This window comes from Nannobrachium achirus (genome assembly GCF_963921795.1).
Source record: "Nannobrachium achirus genome assembly, chromosome: 1".
In the NCBI taxonomy this organism is placed as follows: domain Eukaryota; kingdom Metazoa; phylum Chordata; class Actinopteri; order Myctophiformes; family Myctophidae; genus Nannobrachium; species Nannobrachium achirus.
Window position 1 is genome coordinate 4625563 of NC_137810.1, and position 24876 is coordinate 4650438.

General features: G+C 43.9%; 1 long non-coding RNA gene across 1 annotated transcript; it reads right to left on the minus strand.

The window, feature by feature from the left end:
* Positions 1–19576: 19576 nt before the first annotated feature.
* LOC308290893 lies at positions 19577–21601 on the minus strand. Its single transcript, XR_013962307.1, has 3 exons — positions 21476–21601; positions 21038–21117; positions 19577–19820 (listed from the first exon to the last, which is right to left on the minus strand). It is a non-coding gene; the product is annotated as an uncharacterized lncRNA (long non-coding RNA).
* Positions 21602–24876: the final 3275 nt, after the last annotated feature.

Here is a 24876-nt window from a genome sequence, read left to right on the forward strand (position 1 = left end):
TTGAAAGTTCCATTGGTTTGAATGGGAAGTACAGTGTTCAAACAAAAGGTTACAGCACAACAACAATAAATCACAAAGATTATCCATAGAAAGTATAAGAAGCAGCAGAATGGTGTGAACATTTTGATGTATAACATGTGTATGTACTGTTAAAATTGTAAGCTTGACAGCAGTTTTGAAACCTCTCAAAATACTCAAATCACTTTACAAAAACAGCAATATTGAAATATAAAATAGGCCTACATAATGTTATAATAGTGATTATTATTTATTTAGTCCATTCACTGTTTTGCCGTAGTGATTTTTTCTCAGCCATGCCGAAGCGTAACAGGGTGATAGACCCTACCCAGCCTACATCCAAGCAATTATCAATCTCCCAGTTATTGGTGTTCAACAGCATGAAGCATGCACGGAAAGCGGATTCACCAAGCTTACCAAGTGTATTCACCAAGTTTTGTGGAAACACACAAACTCAGATTGAACAGTGTGTCAACTAGCCCCCTACTTTGTGTAACTGCATGGATCTTGAGGGACAGGTACAGCGGGAGTGGAGTTTCTCGGCTGCGGCTGTGATGGGCTAAGCTTGGTGAATCCACTTTCGGTGGATGCTTCATGCTGTTGAACACCAATAACTGAGATTGATAATGCTGGTTTTGTGGTATGCTTGATGTTTGCCTCATCAAGTATCATGTTGACTAGAGCCAAGAGAGATGGTGGCACAGCTCCCTGCTGGTAGTTTTCCTGGAATGACCCATCAAAGGAGAAACTTGCATCAAACATCTCTTTGCGCACCACCTGTGCTGCACACATTAAGTGCACAGCATCACTGTCATGCTGACAGGCCATCAGGAGAGCTGGTCTGATGTCCTTCTCAAAACTGAGAAGTGTGTCTCTTCCCTGTGAATGTGCTTTCAGATGAGGAAGCGCACAAAGCAGTCGGTCTTTCAGTCTGGTGGTGTTTCTCTACAGTCAGACCAAGCTGTTCCAGTCTGGTCTTGTACAGCTGAGTGATGTCAACCAATTTGAAGACAGGAGCATTGTCCTCATCACTACTCATGTCTTCTAGGTATGCTACTAACTTGGCAAAGGCTATACCATGCAGGCAAGAATCCTCTTCATAATTGCCTTAGGATGCAGCCTGCTTGGCTCTGTTGTACAATGAACACAGACAGCTGTTGTGGTACTTGGCCTCAATGGCAATCATGTCTCCTGCTGAAAGTTTGGCCAACAAAGCAGTGTTCTCAAGGTCAAGGGCACACTTCCTCACATTTGTGTCAATGTTGTAAGTTGAATAAAGCCTGCAGAACCAGCAGGCTCATTGCAGAAGAAGCAAGTAGGCTCTGTGGACTGTGGATGGCTGTGAGCAGATCATGTGTGCACAGAAGAGGTATTTTGTTGTTGTCCTGCAGTTAATTCCCCCTGATTGCTCATATGCCTTAGTGTTGTAGTTAATTGCTCATATGCCTTTTAGTTGAATTGTAGGCGACATTTCTTGTGCCACTCAGCCCTGTGTGCTTTCAGAATAGCCTGACATTGTCCCATTGACAAGAGTTTTCAAAGGGGAGGGGATTTGAAATTTGAAATTCCCAATCACAAGAGATCTGGTGGGAGGGGTTGTGTTTGACTTGTGTGTACACAAAAAACATTCCCCCCTCCCCCTCCCCTCTATGACAGGCATCAAACAGGTCGTTGTCTTTGATGCTAACGAGGTGTGCACAACCCCCTTTGAAGTTCAATGGGAGCAATTAAGAGCTTTGGCTGAGCTTCCCCCCTCCACTGTTTCAAAAGTTAGACCCACCCCCTCCTCCGTCTTGCATAGATTTCATTGGCTGGTACGCCAAGATACCATATCAAGTTAAGCGTCATATGACAACGCCAGACCAAGAGAACCAGTCCGCTCAGAGAGTGGGCGGGTCTATGGGCTGGAGCCAGGTAACTTTCAGAATGGATTCAGTGCCATCCCCATCATCTAAACGCTCCAGGTTATGATCCATGGGCATGTGTGGAAGGGAGCGGAACCGGAGAAGGTCTCCGGCCAGGGATGCATAGCCACTACCAACAGGCTGTTTTGTTGATCTGAATGGGTAGATATGCAATGTGCATTTGTGCATTTGAGCAAGACAATCACATTAATAATAAAGTATCAAGAAAGTCCAAAGCACATGTTGTCAAGTCCATATGACAGAGTAATTAGGTGTCCCAAGATGCTGGAAAAGGGGAAGGGAGAAGCATAGTGCTTATCAAGCCCTACCCCTGGCTCAGTTTGCAAGATAATAGAAATAATGGTAATAATAATGATTAATAGACAAAATAGATTAAGATTAGCACATCATACATCATACAACATCCCTCCCACCCCTGTGTCTACCCCATGTGGGGGTCAAGACAGCAAAGAGCTCTACAGGCACAAGTGTCACTGTGGAGTGGGCGGTATGATAATAGTTATAGTAATATTTTATTATATATTCTCGTTATGATTATAGGAAAATCGGTAATTATATATGAATTGGTATACTTTATAATAGGCTATAAGTATGTCATAGGTGCTATAGATACTTCAGTATTGTCAAGTTTATATTATAATACGGCGTATGATAAACAGTCAAATTTCCATCAATTGAGTAGTTGTTCTTCCTGGTTGTAACTGTCAAATAATACTTTTTTCAGTTTCCTTGGTGCTTTTTTGAATGTCATCAGCTAGCCCACTCCACAGTGACACTCCGCAGGATGAGACAGACATGGATTTGAGGGTTGTATGGACTAGCGGTTGTTCAAAGTCTAAGCTAAGGGGTTTCTTAAGTCATAGTGACTTTCTTTGTCTGGAAATCTGTTTGTTTTTAGCTTTAAATTTGATTTGGGCTGTTTTGAATTTGACTAGATCGGGGAACTTTAGAATAAGTTAATTGTAGAAGAGAAGGTTTGTGTGATCACGGTAGCCAGTGTTGTTTATGACTCTTACGGCTCTTTTTTGTAGTATGTGAAGTGAATGAGTTGCTGTTTTGTATGTGTTCCCCATATAGTCAGGGAATATTAATAAAAACCTGGGAATAAATTCCTTACCAAACTATTTCTTCACCAATGTGTTCGTAAAGGTAACATATCTAAGAAAGATTGAAATTCAACATCCCCAGGAAAATCTTTGACAGCTAGGGTAATTCTGGGTCTCATTTACTTACTATACATGACTCCCAAAAATATGCTTTAAGTGGGATGTGAGGGGTCTACCTAGGTGTTTTTAATTCATTGGGCTAAAACATTCATTGGGCTAAAACAGCCCATAAAAATGATGGTGTAGTGATGAGGCCTCACTTTTCACAGTGGTATTATATGGGGGTCCATTTTTAGCACAAGGAATGTTTTTCGTGCAAAACAAATGCTTGCAATGGATTCAGAATAACTAAAAACACCTAGTTCTTAGACCCCTCACATCCCACTTAAAGGGTTAGGGTTAGGGTACAGTACACCCTAGTACAGTGTATAGTAAGTGAATGAGACGCAAACTTACCCTAGCTGACAAAGATTTTCCTAGGGATGTTGAATTTCAATCTTTGTTAGATATACTTACTAGACACCTTTACAAACACATTGGTGAGGTTGTTTGGTAAGGAATTTATTCCCAGATTTGACAGGTATTCATCAAATTTTTCCTATATTGAGAAACGTGTGATAACAATCGTGAAAGACTGTAAAGACAGAAAAAAAACATGTTTCCCCTCCAGAATAGGGTCTCAGATGGTGTTAACATTCTTAAAGGGATAGTTCACCCAAAATAACTTTCTTCTCACATTCTAGGCCAATAATTTGATGATAAGCAGTGGTTCCCTATGGAGACACAAAGAGCCTGCTTTGTTCCCTATGGAGACACAAAGAGCCTCCTCAAATGAATGTCGCAGGAATGTGATAAAAACAAACAAAGTCAAATGTCCATGAATTCAAGTCTCCATGGGGTGAATAATCGATAGGAAAATATCCGTTTAACACCATAGAGTAAAATCACTTACCCTGCAACAATCTTTATGCTTTGATCCGTTTGACCTGGTAAAACAAAATGGAGTCCAGTATCTTCAGGTGAATTAAACTAAATGGAGTCCAGTATCTTCAGGTGAATCAAACTAAATGGAGTCCAGTATCTTCAGGTGAATCAAACTAAATGGAGTCCAGACTCTTCAGGTGAATCAAACTAAATGGAGTCCAGACTCTTCAGGTGAATCAAACTAAATGGAGTCCAGTATCTTCAGGTGAATTAAACTAAATGGAGTCCAGTATCTTCAGGTGAATCAAACTAAATGGAGTCCAGTATCTTCAGGTGAATCAAACTAAATGGAGTCCAGTATCTTCAGGTGAATCAAACTAAATGGAGTCCAGTATCTTCAGGTGAATCAAACTAAATGGAGTCCAGTATCTTCAGGTGAATTAAACTAAATGGAGTCCAGTATCTTCAGGTGAATCAAACTAAATGGAGTCCAGTATCTTCAGGTGAATTAAACTAAATGGAGTCCAGTATCTTCAGGTGAATCAAACTAAATGGAGTCCAGTATCTTCAGGTGAATTAAACTAAATGGAGTCCAGTATCTTCAGGTGAATCAAACTAAATGGAGTCCAGTATCTTCAGGTGAATCAAACTAAATGGAGTCCAGACTCTTCAGGTGAATCAAACTAAATGGAGTCCAGACTCCTCAGGTGAATCAAACTAAATGGAGTCCAGACTCTTCAGGTGAATCAAACTAAATGGAGTCCAGACTCCTCAGGTGAATCAAACTAAATGGAGTCCAGACTCTTCAGGTGAATCAAACTAAATGGAGTCCAGACTCTTCAGGTGAATCAAACTAAATGGAGTCCAGACTCCTCAGGTGAAGGTGTATCAACCCACTAACAGTTGTGTGTTGTTCTCAATCCTATTGAGGACGGACTGCCCCGCCCCATTATGAAACAATGTGGTACATTGACCTGCAGCCATATCACGCACGCACGCACGCACGCACGCACACACACACACACACACACACACGGTCAATGTTTAACCATATTGTGTGACTGGTAAGATAAGACACCATGCTTGTTCTCTCTCAGTGATGTATAAATGGGTAGAAACAGAGCCAACCTGCAAAGCAGAAGTTTCAGCCAGGGTTCCATTCCAAGCCCTGCTGTGTCACCATGTCTATGAATTATCTGACCCTCTAACTGTGATAGAGGTCACCTGGGTGGAGATAAATGTTTCCCCAGGGGAGTGTTTTCTGCTGGTGTTTCAGTCCGAGTGTATCAAAGGGTGCGTTCGGAAATGCGCACCGGGTCTGGTTAGGGTTAGTGTTAGGGTTAGTTTTAGGCATAGTTTTACTGAGGTTAGGGTTAGGGTTAGGGTTGGGTTTAGGCATAGTTTTACTGAGGTTAGGATTAGGGTTGGGTTTAGGCACTCACTACACTGAGCACACACCCGGTGCGCATTTCCGAACGCACCCTTTTGATACACTCGGACTGAAACACCAGCAGAAAACACTCTCCCGTTTCCCCAGCAGGATCAACTAGATCTAATCATAATTAATGGGTGGAGGTGTCTACAGTTCAAAGTTTTAAAGACAAATTCTTATACAGAATAATGGAGTGTTGGTCTGAATTAATCCAGTGGCGTCAGTTCAGAAAAAGCTAAGGTATGGCAACATGACTGGTGTCTTGCACGCGCGTGAAGCACCAGTCATGTTGCCATACCTTACAGGTATGATACATTTTTTTCCCCTGTTTCTACGGTTTCTTGGGCTGGATATGGCAGCCTGGAACGGTTGTTGAAGTGCAGCTATACAGGAGTGTATTAAACAGAACAGACAATACGGAATGTCTTTAAACTAAACAGGAGTGTCTCCACTTTGACGAAATCAGGAGAGAAAGACAAACACAAGTGTGTGCTGTAACAACATACCATCCCCACCCTGTGAGACACACACACACACACACACACGCACGCACGCACGCACGCACGCACGCACGCACGCACGCACGCACGCACACACACACACACACACACACACACACACACACACACACACACACACACACACACACACACACACACACACACACACACACACACACACACACACACACACACACACACACACACACACACACACACACACACAGACCTTCTAAACGTCCTCAAGTGCTCTTGGCATGGTGCCAGACTGCACCCATCTCTCTCTGTGAGTCAAACCAGTCCAACAGCAACAGACCAGAGACAAACACACAGAAAGACAGGACCAAACACAACTCTTTCTAAGGCCGCGCTCACACATGTGCGTCACGCATCATCATCTTATCGTCTGAGAATGGCCACTGGGGGCGCCATACTAATGCATTGTCAATGGAAGGTTGTTTGGTTTTTTGTCGTTGCCGTGTCTCTAGCTCAACCGCAGCCTGTACGCTCTTGAAGAGACACGGCAACGACAAAACACCAAACAACCTTGCATTGAGAATGCATTAGTACGGCGCCACCAGTGGCCATTCTCAGACGATAAGATGATGATGCGTGACGCAGATGTCTGTACGGCGCCTAAAGCCTCCCATGCATGACATGGATTATTGTACAAAAACATTTTACTGCAAAAGTGGTGAAATTGATATAAAGTTATAAGCTAAACCCAAACTAAAAATAAGCCTTGGAGGGTGATCACTGATCACTGGCACACTGGCAGAAGAGTGAGAAAATCCTAGTCCACTCACATCTACAGTTTATACAAATGACATCCTGTAAGATGAGGGATGTCCTTTAAGCCTTGGTTCCCTAACCTTTAGATGCCAAGGACCCCCAAATGTATGTTTGGCCGAGGACCCCCATCTGAACATGATTTTGAACAGGGACCCCCAGAAGAGAGCATTTGTGTTAAACAATTTTCACAATTATTCTAAATATTCTAAACATTTTCGATATTTTTTTCAAATATTTTCAAACACCTACAAGCTGTGAGCTTGTAGATCTGCTATTTTTGAATAGCCAACATAACAATGGATAAAGTGGTTCAATTGATTGTGATGCTATGTTAACTACTTTTCCTGTCCCAAGGACCCCTGAGGGTCCCCAGACCTCACTTTGAGAACCAATGGCTTAGAACATCATTTTATGCCATATACAGAGTCACAATAATTGTAACCTATTGTATAATTCACAAATAGCAGATGTACAAGCAAGTTAACTGCACATCACAAGCTTGTACATGTGTACAAGCTTGTGTACATGTGCTATTTTTTAAGTAATTTCAAGAACAAAAAACATGCACAAACAAGCAAACTACATGATGCTGCACTTAGATGCCACCCTGTGGCCACATTGGGTAACTACACTTCAGTGACCACAATTACCACAACAATAATCAGTCAATGATGAAAGTCATGCAAACACCAACACACTGACTGAACTGAGACGCTTGGTTCTGGAGAATGAATAAATGGAAACACATGGACCTTAAGGGTCCATTTAGAACCCACTGGAGGAACCCTGGGGGTCCCTGGACCCCAGTTTGAGAAACACCGTACTGAGCTCATTTCCTATGTTCCCCAGGTTCTATGTTCCCTATGTTCCCTATTTACCCCCGCAAAAAAAGGTTCTATGTTCCCCAGGTTCTATGTTCCCCACTTACCCCCACCTACAGAATGAAAAATAAACATCCCCCTGGGTACTTTGAAAACCACTGGCCTTGCGTATAGAGAAAAGAATGAAAACAAATGTGCCTCGATCTTGCAAGTTCAAGACAATAATTTATTAGATCAACGTTTGGGTCATGAGACCTTCCCCTTTCTTATGTTGTGTTAATAGGACATTATTTTGACCACTCTGAGTAGAGTTATATTATGTTCCTGTGGTCTGGTAGGACACCTAGAGGTTGACAAAGGTACTGCATTAAACAGGCTGATGTTAAATCCATGCTGGAACATTGGAACATTAATGTTCTTTTACATGTTTGGACAATACAGTATTATAGTACAGTATGACGTTGTATGACATCATGTATTGATCATTGTGTTTGTGTTTATGGCAGAAGAATAGCACAGAGTTTACTGATGAAATGGAATGGGGCTTAGGAAGGGAGGTGTTAGAAGTGGGGGTGACTGTGTGTCTGTTTGGCATAATACTGTGTATTTCTGTGCATCTGTGCTTCCGGGTCAAAATGACCCGAACAGCACTAAAGGTTCAAAAAATATGAGGGGGGTGTAGCATGGGTGAAGAATCTTTAAGGCCAGTGAGTTTCAGGTGGAAAAAAATTTAACTTCTACCTTTTTTTTTCCAAATGAAAATGTAAAACGGGTCAAAATGACCCGAACAGCACTTAAGGGTTAAGAAGTACATTTATTTTTTTCCCCCCTGTTTCTATGGTTTCTTGGCCTGGATATGATGTGGAGAATATAATTATAATACCTTGTTAAAGTGAACATTTTGTAACCTTTTGCAGTTGTAGTTATTTTACTGTAATTTAACAACAGAATAACCAGCACAGATAGACAAAGAGACATTCATGAATTTATATTTAAAAGTTACTTTTATTTTCCCCCTGGGCCCAGGGTATGGCAGCTGCCTACCCCTGGACCCCCCTGGGCCCAGGGTATGGCAGCTGCATACCCCTGGACCCCCCTGGACCCAGGGTATGGCAGCTGCCTACCCCTGGACCCCCCTGGACCCAGGGTATGGCAGCTTGACACCCCTGGAGTAGGCCTACTCTGTCCATCTCTGGTGTCCTGTAACTGTTAGGCCCATAGCCAATCAACTGTGTCCTATTAGACTCATAGCCAATCACGTGTTAATTGCCCACAGTGTTCACCTGTGTCCGGTTAAGAGTTGTCTATATATACTCCAGTGTGTTTGCCCGCCCCTGGTTCAGTGTGAGACAAACTGCTGCAGGGTGAAGATGTGTGTTGTTATGAGGAAAGGTTACCGACCGATGGCTTGTAAGGTCCGGAACGGCAGCCCTTTAATCAATTTATTTTCTAGATATTAGGGCAAGGATGACAGACACTAGATGAAGTTAGGCTTGGTCCAATCTGCCTAATAAAGGTGTTTGAGCAACCCAGAACATGTGAACACAAAAAGACAGTCCCATTTAATTTGACAAACGATGAGCCAAAAACTAACCAACATGACAATTCACTCAGATCACATCCAGATACACACAGGGAAAATGTATACAACTAAAATTGCAAATGTCTACAACTTCAATTGCAATACTTTTGTAATTTGGTCTTCTGTTAATTCACATCTTGACAGCAGACCCAACATGACCTTAACTTGAAAAACTAAGGATTCTACTCCAGGCTGTAGAAAGAAAATCTAAATGCACACTTAATTAACTGTAATGTTTCTAATAAGACAAACGCATGGCAGCAAGTCAATAATGTATTTATATTTACCTATAGGTGTGTTCAAGACAGCCTGCTGCTAAAACAAGTTAAAAGTATTTTTTTTTATAAAACACAACAACCAAAGGCAGACCACAGTGCTGCACAGCATAATTGTACACAAGATGTAGCCACCATCAGATGTTTATATATATCCACCTCTTTCCGCGGGAATTTACTGGAGAATGTTTTGCACCACACTGCACCACACTTCCGGTTAACAGCAGACATACAAGCTCACGTCGCGTCGCAGATGCAGCCGTTGTGAGCTTGTAGATCACACTCGGCTGCGGCGCCGGAAGCTCCGTCCAATTTCTGCGCAATGCACGATGGGATCTTGGAAACTTGTGGATATATATTTTCTTTTGTTTTAATAAGGTTGAATACGTTCATAATGTTCTTGTTTTGGTCCATTTCATGTTTCTATGTGTCTTTGTTTTCCTCCTGTGTACTGAGGTTTTACCAGCCCAGGTCACACTGACTTCTTGACAGCTGATTCAGATCTGTTGATGAGGAAGGGTGGTTTAAGGGTCTCTGTTAATTAGAGCTGAGGTAGAGGCAGTTCATAGTTCTGAACAGAGCACTCAGAAGGCAACACACACACACACACACACACACACACACACACACACACACACACACACACACACACACACACACACACACACACACACACACACACTCAAAACAGCAATAAAATATCAGCAGTGCTCTCTACTGATCCTGTATTTCCCCAGAGTTGACGTGGCCAATGAGTTCTCATGGCATATCATGCATTGGATGGCATGGTGCTAATAAATGCCTGTCCAACATAAAGAACACCTTGTGTGCGTATATATCAACTGGAGGGAAGACATCAAAGTTGAAACACAAACAAGCATCAAAAACTTGCACTGAATAATAGGATCTGACAGTGTTACACAAATGTAAAATGAAATTTAAAGAACAAAAACTGTACATAAGAACAGTACTGGTAATAATGGTATTAAGTTGACTAATATTAGTGACTATCTAAAAGCTCACAACATGTTGCGATGTGTTGTGAGCTTGTACAGTAGATTTGCTGTTGTCCAAAAAGTCTCGACCCAAAGGTGGAATAGTTTTTATTTATTTTTAGGTTTTGTAAACAATGTGTCAGCTTGGGAGCTTGTGGTTGGCTGTTTTCTTTATTTAACATTTAACATGTTTAAATTCTAAATACCATAAATAGGCACACACGATAGTTAAAAGAGCATGGACAATGCTGTTAGTGCGGAGCCTTAAGGGGAGAAAATGCTAATTTCATGCAAATCAGTCTAAAAGTGCCACATTTTGCACAGATGAAGCCCAGCTCTTGCTCTAATGATTTAGCTAGGGTGCCCGAGTTTGCAACCTTCGTGGTCGCCACAGCGGCCAAATCAAATTGGGCTCCCATCGACTTTCTATACAGAAGGAACATACACAGAAAAAAAAACTGCTTTAAGTAGGATGTGAGGGGTCTATCTAGGGGTTTGTCATTATTCTGAATCCATTGCAAAAGAAAAACATTCCTTGGGCTAAAAATGGTCCCACAAAATGCCCACAAAACTGTGAAAAGTGATGACTCATCACTAAACCATTGTTTTGTCAGTCCATTTTTAGCCCAAGGAATCCATGTTAACTGCAGTGTGATAAGACCTGGGGTTTATAGACCAGGTAATCCATGTTAACTCCAGTGTGATATAGACCAGGGGTTTATAGACCAGGTAATCCATGTTAACTCCAGTGTGATATAGACCAGGGGTTTATAGACCAGGTAATCCATGTTAACTCCAGTGTGATATAGACCAAGGGTTTTCAAAGTGGGTGACGGGGCACCCCGGGGTGCCTCGAGATAATTTGATAAGATTTGGAATTCATCAATATCACTACATCAACAATATCACTTAATACTGTATGCTTAGTAAAACAGACCAGATTTGCACTGTACTTGAGATGAGTTCTTTTTTCATCTATGACAACTCTCTTCACCAACAATAGCAGATCTACAAGGTCACAACGCGGTTCCCCCCAGAATAGGCATGCTGGGGTTCAAGTGGTTAAACGTCAAGTATAAAGTTATTTTCAGTCAGTTCTAATGGAAACGGATATTTCTCCAATAGGATGTAACATTCTAAACAGGGACGTGCTGGGCCCCTGATTCAGCCCGGGAAAAATTGTTGGAGAGGCCCTCATTGCGCGCTATAGAGAGATCTCTCTATAGCGCTCTCTATAGCGCTGCTGCTACTCAAAGATTTGCCATTTCAGATCATGACAAGTGACAAGCCAGTGGTCCAATTACTGTACATGAGTTATATTTCGTCGTTGTCGAGTGGAAACCTTGTACGTTTGTTTTGTATTTATCATTTTAAAAATGATTTAAACTAGTGAAAACAGCTGATCTACAAGCACACGACGTTGTGTGCTTGTAGATCTGCTGTTTCCACTACTTTTGTGCAACAGCCTTTTATGGTGAAGCAGGGCTTTGCTTTGCGAAAGAGATACGAGGTTTCTGCCCGACAGTGACGATTTACTTTGTTGGCCGCCTAGCCCCCAACATGGAACGAAGGCCGACATTTTATTTGGATTTTTTTCCTAATGGCCGGCCTGGGCCGGCCGGGAATGAACCGGCCGTTCGGGAGTTGTCCCGCTTTTCCCAATGGCCAGCACGTCCCTGACTCTAAACATTAACAGTGTACAGACACTGAGTAGTCCGTCTGGTATTGTAGTCTACTGATCACACTCACAGTTCCTTGTTACACTGTTGTGTGGGGAATACACACATAACTGCAATAAAATCACCCAAAACCGGATAAAACCACCTTATACAAACACCCTATACATATTGTTGAAATAGGCTACACAATATTCATCTCTTCAGTACAAAAGGACTCAACATTAGTGGGTTCAACCCATTCAAAGGATGGACACGTATTGAAACTACAAATATTGTTCCTCCGAAACAATAGTGGTCTCGCTTCACGCCAAAAGATAATCTCCATAAAAGTACAAACTATCAAGATCGCAGGCACTGCTCTCGTTGACTAGCCTGGATCCAGCCTGTTTGCTCCGTTCCACATTTTGTATTGTCTCTACGCATCACAGTCTGGAAAATAGTCAGTTGACTCGTATTTCAGGAAGTAAGTTGTGACGTAGGCGGCGTCGTTGCTGATTGGATGTTGTTCCAACGAATCAGAGTAGGGTTATCGTAGCCACGTGATCAGCGTCATCAGCCAGCGCCACTCTAGCCATGCTTTTCTCTGTTGACAAAATAGCATCGCTCTTTCGAGACTCGTGTCGAGACTTTATAGTAAAACAAACCCTATTGTAAACGAAACGAAACACTTTGATATGTCAGTTAGTAGTACAAAAAAACATCTTCATCTCTCTCTCAACTAAGGGGTCCTTGGCCTGAAAACGTTGAAGACCCCTGACATAGAGCAATGCACTATTTTACTGTCAGAGATTATTTTGTGAATCTGCTTTTTGTTAAACTTATGGTCATGCTTCACACATTCTTGCCTTGCTTCACATGAGATCTCAATATGTTGTAATATACAGTATGTGTTACATTTGAAAGACTGATTCTGTGTGATTCACGTAGGTGGAACCACACTTGCAGTTCCCCAGAATTGTATTAGTATTTACAATTATTATTCTAAATGTATGTAGCCAGCGGAGTTAGTTCATTTAGATACACTTGAGGGGTCACTGCGCACTATGTTGCTTTAAGTCTGTTACTACACTATTACGCCAGTCCTACGTCACAGGCGACGTGGCAGCCTGCCTGCCTGCGGCAGTCAGCTGATCTCTTGCCAAGCTATGTAACCCCCTCAGGCTGTCATTCTCTTGCTGCTGCCTTCCAGGTCTGCTGTGCTATGCGCTTGCTTGCCGCTTTAGCTTTGTTTGTTGGTTTTGTCGCCGCCATGTCCGCCGCTCACTCCGAGTCGGACGACGATGGCCCTGCGGACGATCTAATTGAAGTAGATCCAGATCCAGTCGAGGAGATTGAGATCCCAGCGACGGCGACCAGCGAGGTGGATCCTCCTCCCTCTCTCCCCAGCAGGAGACGTAGCTCCCGCCAGATTCAGAAGAAGCTGTCTGACTGGCCTGTACAGCGTATTTTGGAGAACCTGTATGCGCGCGGCTTGCAAGCAACGCCAGGTCTGAGCCATGAAGGTCTGTTTGACTTCATGATCAATTCAGAAGAGCCCGATCAAGATCCTGTTGGCGCTGGTAAAGGCAAAGGCCCAGCTAAGAAGCGCGGCCGCCCCGCCAGCATCACGGGGCCGTCAGGGGCAAAGAAGAGTAAAAGCAAGCCGTCGGAACCCGCTTCTAGCAGACCTAATGACGACGTCATCACAGCTACTCTGCTAAGCCTGAAATCGTCCATCGATCAAGTGAATTTAAGGATCAACGCTCTCGAGAACTTCAGCGGCGGCCCAGGTCCTTCTAGCCGGTCTTCGCGTTTCTCAGCGCCAACTACAGGGCTTTTCCAGCTACCTACGACGGCGGCAGCAGCAGCAGCCGCGGGCCCCGCGCCAACTACAGGGCTTTTCCAGCTACCTACGGCGGCAGCAGCAGCAGCCGCGGGCTCCGCGCCAACTACAGGGTTTTTCCAGCCAGCAACGGCGGCAGCAGCAGCAGCCGCTGGCTGCGCGCCACCCCCGTTCCAGTTCGGCGGGCTCGCTGCGAGCTCGCCGTTTGTGGCCACGCAGAAAACCTGGGGAACAGCTGTTCCAGCCCCTGCTACGGGCTCTCCTTTTCTCTCTCCTGCGGCGGCCATCTCAGAGAACCTAAGAGGTCACATAGTAGCAGGTAAATAAGCTTTAAGTCTAAATTGTTATAGAAATTAGGCATTTAAATCGCTTACCAATTGTCCGCTTTTTCGACAGGACATGATATTAACCTGATCAAGATTCTGATTAACTCCGACGCTTCTGATAGGAGGATGCTGGATTGCGGGGATGTTTCCGTGATGCTTAAGGACTCAGACCCCAGGCTGTCCAAAACCTTAACTCTGGCTGAGTTTTTTGTTGCTTTTGGTGTATATAGAGACTGCGTCTGCGAGGCTTACCCCCAGCGCAGGCAGGAATTAGACACCTACATGTCCATCATAGCAGATCTGGCTTTGTCATATGGCGGCTCCCTTTTCTATGAGTATCACAAATCATTTTCCTCTAAAGCCGCTCTCCACATCCAAAGGTTCAACCAACGCCTGGACTGGTCGGTAGTTGACCTTTCTTTAATATCCAGGCATTTCACCGGGCATAAGATGTTGTCATGTGCAGTGTGCGGTTCTTTTAACCACACCGTTAATCTCTGCCCCAAAACCGCGCCTACGTTTAAGCGTGAGCAGCCCCAGTACCAGCAGCCTCAGCCAAGTGCCTCGGCCAACTTCGCCGCTCAACCCAAGAGACAGCAGGTGCGATACTCGCCTGGTGATAATACTCCCATTTGTTCCCAGTTCAATGAAAATGTATGCACATTCCAACCTTGTAAATTTATGCATATCTGCAGCTGGTGCGGGGACAGCCACCCGAGGTCCGTCTGCCCACGGAGAGTCCGTGCAAAACCAGCGAGAAAATAAAGGACCATCCATCCACTCCTGTGAATGTCCCTGCTTTGTCCAAGGCCCTCAAGAACCACCCCAATCGTTCTTTCGTTGACTATTTATTGACTGGGCTAGTTCAGGGGTTTCTGGCGGGTTTGTGCTGGCTACCGAAGGTTACTCATGTATGCAAAAATTTGCAGTCTGCAATTTTAGAACCCACTGCGGTAGATGAACTTCTTAAAAAAGAAATCTCTAAAGGCCACATGATCGGGCCTTTCAAAAAGTCCCCGTTCTCCCTTTTCAGAGTGAGCCCAATAGGAGTAGCTACGCGCAAATACTCAGGGAAAAAACGTATGATCATCGACCTGTCAGCGCCGCATAACGGCCCAGTTCCCAGCATTAACGAATTAATTCCGTTGTTCCCGTTCTCCCTGTATTACGCCACTGTTGATAACGCTATCCAAATGATCAAAGCGGCGGGCGTTGGCGCGTGGCTGGGGAAAGCGGATATTACGGATGCGTTCAAGGTTATGCCACTCCACCCTTCGCAATGGCCTTTTTTCGGGGTGAAATGGAAGGGCCTTTTCTATTTTGCAGTCAAGCTAACATTCGGGTGCCGTAGCAGCCCCCGCATTTTCGACTCACTATCAGAAGCGCTATGCTGGATTTTATCCAACACGTATAAACTGCCTTTCGTGTTGCATCTCCTCGATGATTTTCTAGTTGTAGATTTTCGCCACTCGCCTCCAGCCCGGTGCATCTCAGTTTTAAAAGACCTGTTTAAAGCTACCGGAGTTCCCCTGTCAGAGGAAAAAACAGTCGGCCCCAGGAAAAAGTTAGAGTTTCTTGGCATTCTATTAGACAGCGAGCGCATGCAGGCATCCTTGCCAGAGGATAAACTAACCCGCATTAGAGAATTTCTAAAGAACTGTCTAGAGGTTCCAGCCATGTCTAAACGTAATATTTTGTCGCTTCTAGGCCATCTCAACTTCGCCATGCGAATCATTCCCCAGGGCCGCTCATTCGTTTCACGGCTGTTAGACATGGCAAAATCCGTTCCTAATCTCAATGATACTATTGTTCTAGATGAGGGTTGCAAATCTGATATTCGGTTCTGGTCCGCATTGATAGATCAATGGAACGGGATATCCTTTTTCTATAACGATGTAATAGAAACTTCCTCTACTCTTAAATTTTTCACTGATGCCGCCCCGTCCATCGGGTTCGGAGGGATTTATGAAAACGAGTGGTTTGCTCATCTGTGGCCGATCGAAATGAGCGAAATGGCCGCTAACTGTAAATCCATTGCGCTGTATGAATTGTACCCGATCGTCATGGCATGCTTATTATGGGGGAAGGATTGGGAAAGGAAACAAATTATGGTTTTCTGTGATAACGAGGCCACAGTTAACATTATTAATAAAGGTCGTTCTTCTATCCCGATAATTAACAGTTTAATGAGAAGGGTTTCATGGATCTGTATTAATAACAACTTCGTTCTTCGGGCCTCTCACATACCAGGCCTCGATAATTCAATAGCTGACGCTCTGTCCCGGTTTAAATTTCAGGACTTCAGAGCGCTGTGCCCCAACGCCAAGCCATCCAGCCTGCCCTGCCCTCCGTTTTCTCAAGCGATCCTCAATTAAATTCCAATAAGTTTCTGCAAGGTCTCTTGAACTCAGCTGCCATGACTATGAGGAAAGGCTTGTCAAATAATACATTAAAAGCATACGATTCAGCATGGGTTTTCTTTTCCTCTTTTTGCTCCTACTGTTCAATTAACCCAATCCCAGTCAATCTAGCTGTAGTCTGTGCCTTCATAGTGCACTCCTCAGAATCCCGCAAGCTCCATCCATCTTCAATTAAAGCCATGTTGGCGGGTATTCAATTTCATCTCCGGTGCCTAGACCCTTCAGCCTGTAGTATCCTCAGCCATCCCTCCATTCGTCTGCTGCTCAACGGCCTCAAAAGAGACCAACCTCAAGGCAAAGACAAAAGATTGCCTCTCACTATTTACTTGGTGCATCAGTTGGTGTGTAGACTGAGACTGGGCTCCTTTTCTTTTTATGAGGATAAAATGTTAGAAGCCACCATTCTCACAGCTTTTTATGGTTTCTTAAGGTGCGGGGAATTCACCACTAGTTCTCTCTCCTTTGACCCTGAGCATGATCTCACTGTTTCTGATGTCACCTTTGAAAAAGACCTATTCACTCTATTTTTGAAACATTCTAAATCTGACAAATCTAAAAAAGGTGTTCACGTGATTATATCTAAGACTAATACTGATTTCTGCCCCTTCTCTTCCATGTCCACCTACCTGCAATACCGAGCCTGTAACCACCCTCATGATCCCCTGTTTCTCCTCCCCGGTGGCAAGCCAATGACGAGATCCTGGTTCGTCGAAAAGCTAAAACTGCTGTGCCAGTACTGCGGACTGTCTCCTGAACTCTACTCTCCTCACTCCCTTCGTATCGGAGCAGCCACAACCGCAGCCATGAAAGTGCCGGTTGCCACCCTAAAGTCCCTGGGGCGGTGGTCCTCTTCCGCATATGAACGTTACGTACGCCTAAACCGGGGAGAGATTATGCTGGCGCAGAATCTCATGAGTTCAAGTGTTTGTAATTATCTCTGAATGGATTCAGTAATCTATGCATATATGGTGGTAGCTGGGGGAAAAATTGGTTGTATCAGATATTATAAAGGCTTAATAAAGTAATGTGTCTAGCCGATCCCAGATGGTTAATTGTCTCGTGTTGGGGAAGAAGATGGGATCGGCTAATCAAGGGGGAGCGCTCCCTCAGTGAATCTCACATAACGTTAGAATATCCTAGCAGGATCTAGAAATGCTAGCTGCATTTCGGCACTGTGTCTCCACGCGGAGCAGTGGGATATCTGCTAGGATGTCACACGGCTTGTTGCGCCAGCTCACATAGATTTTCCACATTATGTTAGTATGTCTTATCAGGATCCAGGATGCTAGTTGCATTCGTCTCTGTGTCTCCATTAGGAGCAGTAGGATATCTGCTAAGACGTGCATGGCTGGTTGCGCCAGTTCACATAGATTTTTCCACATTATGTTAGTAGACCTATGTCTTAGCTGGATCCAGGATGCTAGCGGCATTCGTCACTGCACCTCCAAGGAGGAACAGTGGGATATCCGCAAAGATGTCACACGGCTGGTTGCGCCATCTCACATAGTTCTCCCACATAATAGTAGTATATCCTAGCAGAACCCTGGGATGCTAGCTTGCATTTCATCACTGTGTCTCCATAAGGAGCAGTGGGGGCTCGGCCAGGATGCCAAACGGCATGGTGCGCCTGGCTCACATTGTCATTTATCTCACATAAGGCTAGGATATCCTAGTAGGATCCAGAAATGCTAGCTTGCATTTCGTCACTGTGTCTCCACCGAGGAGCGGTGGGATATCCGCTAGGATGAATCGGTGAGTCATTTTCCCGTAGGGCGTTCTTGGCTCTGCGTGTTGGGGGTGTTTATATATTTATATATTTAGATCCCCCTGCTCCCAATGGTTAATGATGTTCTTCTGTGCTGCGCTGAGCAGGGGGAAGCAGAGCCGACGCCAAGTCAAAATGTTACATATACACTTGTTATACTCATCAATAATAAACATTGTTAATCATATCGTAAGTTATCTGAATGAAATGTATGTAGCCAGCGGAGTTAGTTCATTTAGATACACTTGAGGGGTCACTGCGCACTATGTTGCTTTAAGTCTGTTACTACACTATTACGCCAGTCCTACGTCACAGGCGACGTGGCAGCCTGCCTGCCTGCGGCAGTCAGCTGATCTCTTGCCAAGCTATGTAACCCCCTCAGGCTGTCATTCTCTTGCTGCTGCCTTCCAGGTCTGCTGTGCTATGCGCTTGCTTGCCCCCACCGCCTCCCCAGCTCCACCAGTAGGCTCTGCTAATTCTGTTCCCCATGGGGGGTGTTTATATATTTATATATTTAGATCCCCCTGCTCCCAATGGTTAATGATGTTCTTCTGTGCTGCGCTGAGCAGGGGGAAGCAGAGCCGACGCCAAGTCAAAATGTTACATATACACTTGTTATACTCATCAATAATAAACATTGTTAATCATATCGTAAGTTATCTGAATGAACCTTGGTAACCTTTTCATTTCAGTGAGAGCTGAAAATTAACTTATAACATAAGAGCAGAGGTACCCACATTTTTCAAATGTATGAAAAATATTGTGAAAATAGCAGACCTACAAACTCGTGATGCGACACCTTGTGAGTCTGTAGATCAAGTAGTTTTGCAACACTGGTTGTTTGTTACCTTTTATCATGCCTTTATCATGCCTTTATTACATGTAATGCAATTTAAACCTTTCAACCCTCATCCAGTCTGTGCACTCAGGGGAAATGGCACATCTACAAGCTGACAAAGTTCTGGTACTTAAATTGTATTACTTTTGTATACATTCTAATAAATATCAGGGAAGTTGAGGCCCATTCCAAGCGCCGAGGTAGCTACAACATTGAGAGAGGACACCACTCTGGCTTTGTTCTTATCCAGTGTTCTGCTGTGGTACATCCCAATCAGTAGCTTCTCATGTGTCTGTTCCCCATTAACCCACGCTCTTTCCCCAAGCCGAGCTTTAATGTAGCCAAATACCCTTCCTACTACCTTTAGTGCACGGCAGTAAATTAGGACAGGAGACATTGATTGGCCTTTATTTAAAACCTCCTGCACCACCCAATCAAAACATTTAAAGTTGCTTGCTGGAACTTCTCTCAGTCCAAGTCTTATGTTGTGTCGATTTGGACTGACAGTCATTTGAGTTGCTCTCTCCATGTTCAGTATTCTCATGACACGGTCCTGGGACTCAAGATCTGCTGTTGCTGTTAAAGCCAGGACAGGGGTACCTGAGAAACACAACAAATTACAACAGGTGTCACCAGACATAAAACTTACAACATTGGATTGAATGCAGCACACAATAGATATTCTGATTATGAATGTTTATTTTAATTTGTAAAATATGTCAGGACAAATATACTATGTAATAATTCATTACTGTATTGCCTTGTTCAGTCACTGTTGAGATAAAGGCTGTAACTGACTGTGATCATTGGTGCCTAAAGACACTCTTGTTTGTCTCTTAAACAGGAAAATAATAATTTGTTTTGTGCTGAGCATTGGGCATTTGGGAAGAATAAGCACAGATGTTTCAGCTTACTTACATAATGATCTGGCATGGTATAGTCATCTGGCAATTACATACTAATAACACCAGTAAGACTCCCTAATCGGGAGATAAGCGACCGTAGGTCACTTATCTCCACAAATAGGGCAAAAATTTGTTTTTCCAAAAACTTCCGGATCCATGTTGATGACATGAGTGTAGACATACTGTGTAGTGATTTCCGTGATTTGAGGGCCAAAACTGTAGGAGCAGTGGCCAAAAATGTGTTTTAAAAATCGGCCTGTAGGTGGCGCTAGAAGAGGGCCATGTGAGAAATGAGGGGTGGGGTGTCCGCGTTGCCTTGGCGGACGATTACGTACCGGCCCCGGCTCTCCCGGACGCTCCTAGCCCGAGTTACGGCATTTTATGTGAGCTGCAGTGGCAGGGGGTCCTCCACTGGGGGCGCCACCACTTTTGCATCCGTTCTGGAGCACCAGGAGTGGGTGGTCCCCGGGAATTCCCCGTGAGCAGCCCCGTTGGGGTGGTCATTTGGTAATTTTTGCACATTTGGTATTTTTTTTACACCTGGGGGTCCCCCAGGGACCTGGGGGTCCCTGGAACTCTGGGGGTCCTTGGAGGTTGTAGTTTGGCAGGCAAGGAGTTTGTGTGGAAATTTTGGCATGGATCGGGCCAACGGTGGCCGAGATATGAGCAGGGCAAAAGTGTGACGTGTGAGGTGTGACTGACTGACGGACGCACGGACACCTCGAGCAGCTTTCTGTAGTAAGTGCGACCTACGGTCGCAATGAACTGGACCAGAACAATTTTGAATTAATTTAATCTTTACTTCTGAGCATGTCATAATGCTCAAAATTAAATTAATTCACAATTATATATTGCTTGACATATTAGAATATTTTTGTTCTATAAATTATATTTCATGATTTGTTTACTCACCTCTCTTTGTCAGGGATCTGAGTTCTCCAAGTCTTCCAAAACTTTCTCTAAAAGCTGGCTGGCCATTGGACCCCTCTCCCCTAGGACATTAAAACATGACATGTTTTGATGAGTGAAAAATAGCCATATTGTTATTACAGCAGCTCTATTACTATTCAGGTCTCACTGCCCACATAAAAACATTAACTTCTATCCGTTTTACATTTATCCCTGATAACTGTATACAAAGGAATACGTTTGTTTGTTGAAAAGATCAATCACACATTTACAGTTTTTCCACTTAGTTAGTTGTGGGGAACCTTTTTTATAAATATATAACGGGGATAATGTCCGTCTCTACGTCTAATTATGCAACAATTATAATCATACTGTGGTGCTTAATCTATTCTAAACAGGTTACAGGCTACATTACATTATTAATATTATTTCATTACGAACCATTTATATGCAGAATGGACTTCATCCACAACGATGCCAAAGAGTCGTCTCCTGTAGACTTCTGAGTTGAGCATCTGCCTCCACTTATCGTTTAGTAGCCATGCTTCAGGGCTCCCAAAAACGAGAGAACACCGACCGTTCACAATATCATCCGTCAGGCATAATCGCCTATAACGCAACGAGGGGAGATACGACCATAACTAGACCAGGTCACCTGGTCGTGCCAGACCCGCAATGAAAACTAGTATGGCACTGAACTAACACATGAACACACAGGATTTTATAGTCTCAGCAACAAAGCGTAGTGAGCTTGTAGATCGGCTGTTTTCACTAGTATGGCACTGAACTAACACATGAACACACAGGATTGTATAGGCTGAGCAGCTGGAAATGTTTGTGAGCTTGTAGATGGGCTGAGGAATTTATAGTGTCAGCAGCTCGTCAGCCAACTCAACTCAGCTGGTCCTGTACAGGTGACGGCACTCAAGGCAATCAGCCGAGCAAGGGAAGACACAGGCACACTGAGGAGCTGGCTGGGAAAAGAGGGACAGGCACACTGAAGAAAAGAGGGACCGACAGACCGACAGACCGACCGACAGACCGACCGACAAAGCCTTTTGTAGGCCGACCCCCTGGGTCTGGCAAAAATAGCACCGTCGCAACCCATTTCCTCTAGAACCAGCGGGGCTAACTGATAAATAAAACTTTTCCCAAACCCCGTTGGGAGAAAACCCAACACATCGCCACCTCCGATAAAAGCTTTCAAGGTAGAATACTGCTCTGCTTTTAGTGACGTTATTCCTGTTACCGTTTTAGTCTTTAAAATAGCTTTTTCGATCGCAACATCAATGTTGTTATCCATGTTTCACTCTGCTGCTTCTAGCATTAGCGGCGCATTGGTATGACGACACACTCAGCACGCTGGTGTGTTTGACAGACATCACCAAAGACCAATCGGAAGCCACGGATGTGTGGATCCCGGTTCTATGTCCCACCCCCCCTTGGAGATAGGCTCCTTTCCAGACTGTGATGCGTAGAGACAATACAAAATGTGGAACGGAGCAAACAGGCTGGATCCAGGCTACTCGTTGACATTACTGACGTAAAATGGTAATCAAACTACAATGCAGACAAGCAGTATTATACATGAACTGAACAATTAAATACAAATATAAATGTGTATTAATGTACAGTATGCATGAGTGGATTAGGCTATATGATGTGTCATCATCATCATCACCTTTATTTATACTCGAAGTACAGTTGAGGGCAAGCCCTCATTTTCAATGTATGTGCAGGGTGCAGTAAAGGCAAAACTATAAGCTAACAAAAAGGGCACATTGAAACGCGTATCTCCCCAAAGTTTTGAGGAGATACCGACCTATAAATAATGAAGATAACATACGTGTGCTCGCCTTCAGCGAGCCCACAATTAACCCTATAGGCTACCTTAAGAACAATTTGCACAGTGGAAAGGTTTAAGTAATGCAATGAAGAAATAAAATATAAAAAAAGTCTGTAATTAAAATGTAAAAAGGGCCGTTACTGTTCCTTGTACATCAGCCGGTACACATCGGCACATTTAAATAAATAAATAAATAAATGAAATAAAATGAGTTTAGGCCTAGGCCGACTAACATCTTTAGGCCTACTTTGTAGTGAAATAAAAGTACAATATTTTCCTCACAGAATAAAAATATATATTTTTTTAATTAGGGTAATAATAATAAAATAAAATAAACAACACACAGTTATGGATGCAGTGCTGGACTGCATTCCAGTACTGGTTGAGGTTTCTTGTCCCTTGGCATCTGGCATCAGAGCATCTGAAACCTGTTGGAGAAAATAATTAGTTCATTAACATCATTAATACATGAATGTGTGAACACATTTTGGTGTGCACAATAAGTGTGTCAGCTTCACGTGGTCACACTGTGGGTGCTCCTCAAAGGACCAAGCCTCCACCTGCTCCTTGGACCCCCAGGCCCACAGCCTTTTATTATTACATTTTCCTTAGTATGAATAAACTCTCAAACCTCTCCTCCAACCCGCGCCACTTCAGTCACTGGGGGGGTTGGCGGGCGATCCCCACACTCAGCCTGGGTGCACACCGTCTCCACCAGCCTCTGTTCGCCCTTGATTTTTGGGATGAACACCCAGATGGAGGGGTGGCGCCTGCCTACACGGGCATTCCATCTGTGATGGAAACCTGAAATCATCATAGATTTATTACAACTATAGGATACATGCAGGACACATGGCACATGGCCCGCATTAACATTTCATTCACATGTTGCTTAGAGATATTGAAGCAAATACAACAGATTTGGAACGAAAAAATATTATTAATAATAATAATAATAGTAGTAGTAGTAGTAGTAGTAGTAGTAGTAGTAGTAGTAGTAGTAGTAGTAGTAGTAGTAGTAAAGTAAATACATGCAAGTTCTTACCCTCCACTGCATTGTTGCTGCGGTTTGTCATTACGACGGTGATGAACACACCAGACTGCTGGTGGGAACAGGGCATGGTCCCCCACATAGGTGTCCTCCATCTAGGTGATGAAGTCACCTAAAGGTGTCCTCCATCTAGGTGATGAAGTCACCTAAAGGTGTCCTCCATGTAGGTGATGAAGTCACCTAAAGGTGTCCTCCATGTAGGTGATGAAGTCACCTATAGGTGTCCTCCATGTAGGTGATGAAGTCACCTAAAGGTGTCCTCCATGTAGGTGATGAAGTCACCTATAGGTGTCCTCCATCTAGGTGATGAAGTCACCTAAAGGTGTCCTCCATCTAGGTGATGAAGTCACCTAAAGGTGTCCTCCATCTAGGTGATGAAGTCACCTATAGGTGTCCTCCATCTAGGTGATGAAGTCACCTAAAGGTGTCCTCCATCTAGGTGATGAAGTCACCTAAAGGTGTCCTCCATCTAGGTGATGAAGTCACCTATAGGTGTCCTCCATCTAGGTGATGAAGTCACCTATAGGTGTCCTCCATCTAGGTGATGAAGTCACCTATAGGTGTCCTCCATCTAGGTGATGAAGTCACCTAAAGGTGTCCTCCATCTAGGTGATGAAGTCACCTAAAGGTGTCCTCCATCTAGGTGATGAAGTCACCTAAAGGTGTCCTCCATCTAGGTGATGAAGTCACCTATAGGTGTCCTCCATCTAGGTGATGAAGTCACCTATAGGTGTCCTCCATCTAGGTGATGAAGTCACCTATAGGTGTCCTCCATCTAGGTGATGAAGTCACCTAAAGGTGTCCTCCATCTAGGTGATGAAGTCACCTAAAGGTGTCCTCCATCTAGGTGATGAAGTCACCTATAGGTGTCCTCCATCTAGGTGATGAAGTCACCTATAGGTGTCCTCCATCTAGGTGATGAAGTCACCTATAGGTGTCCTCCAT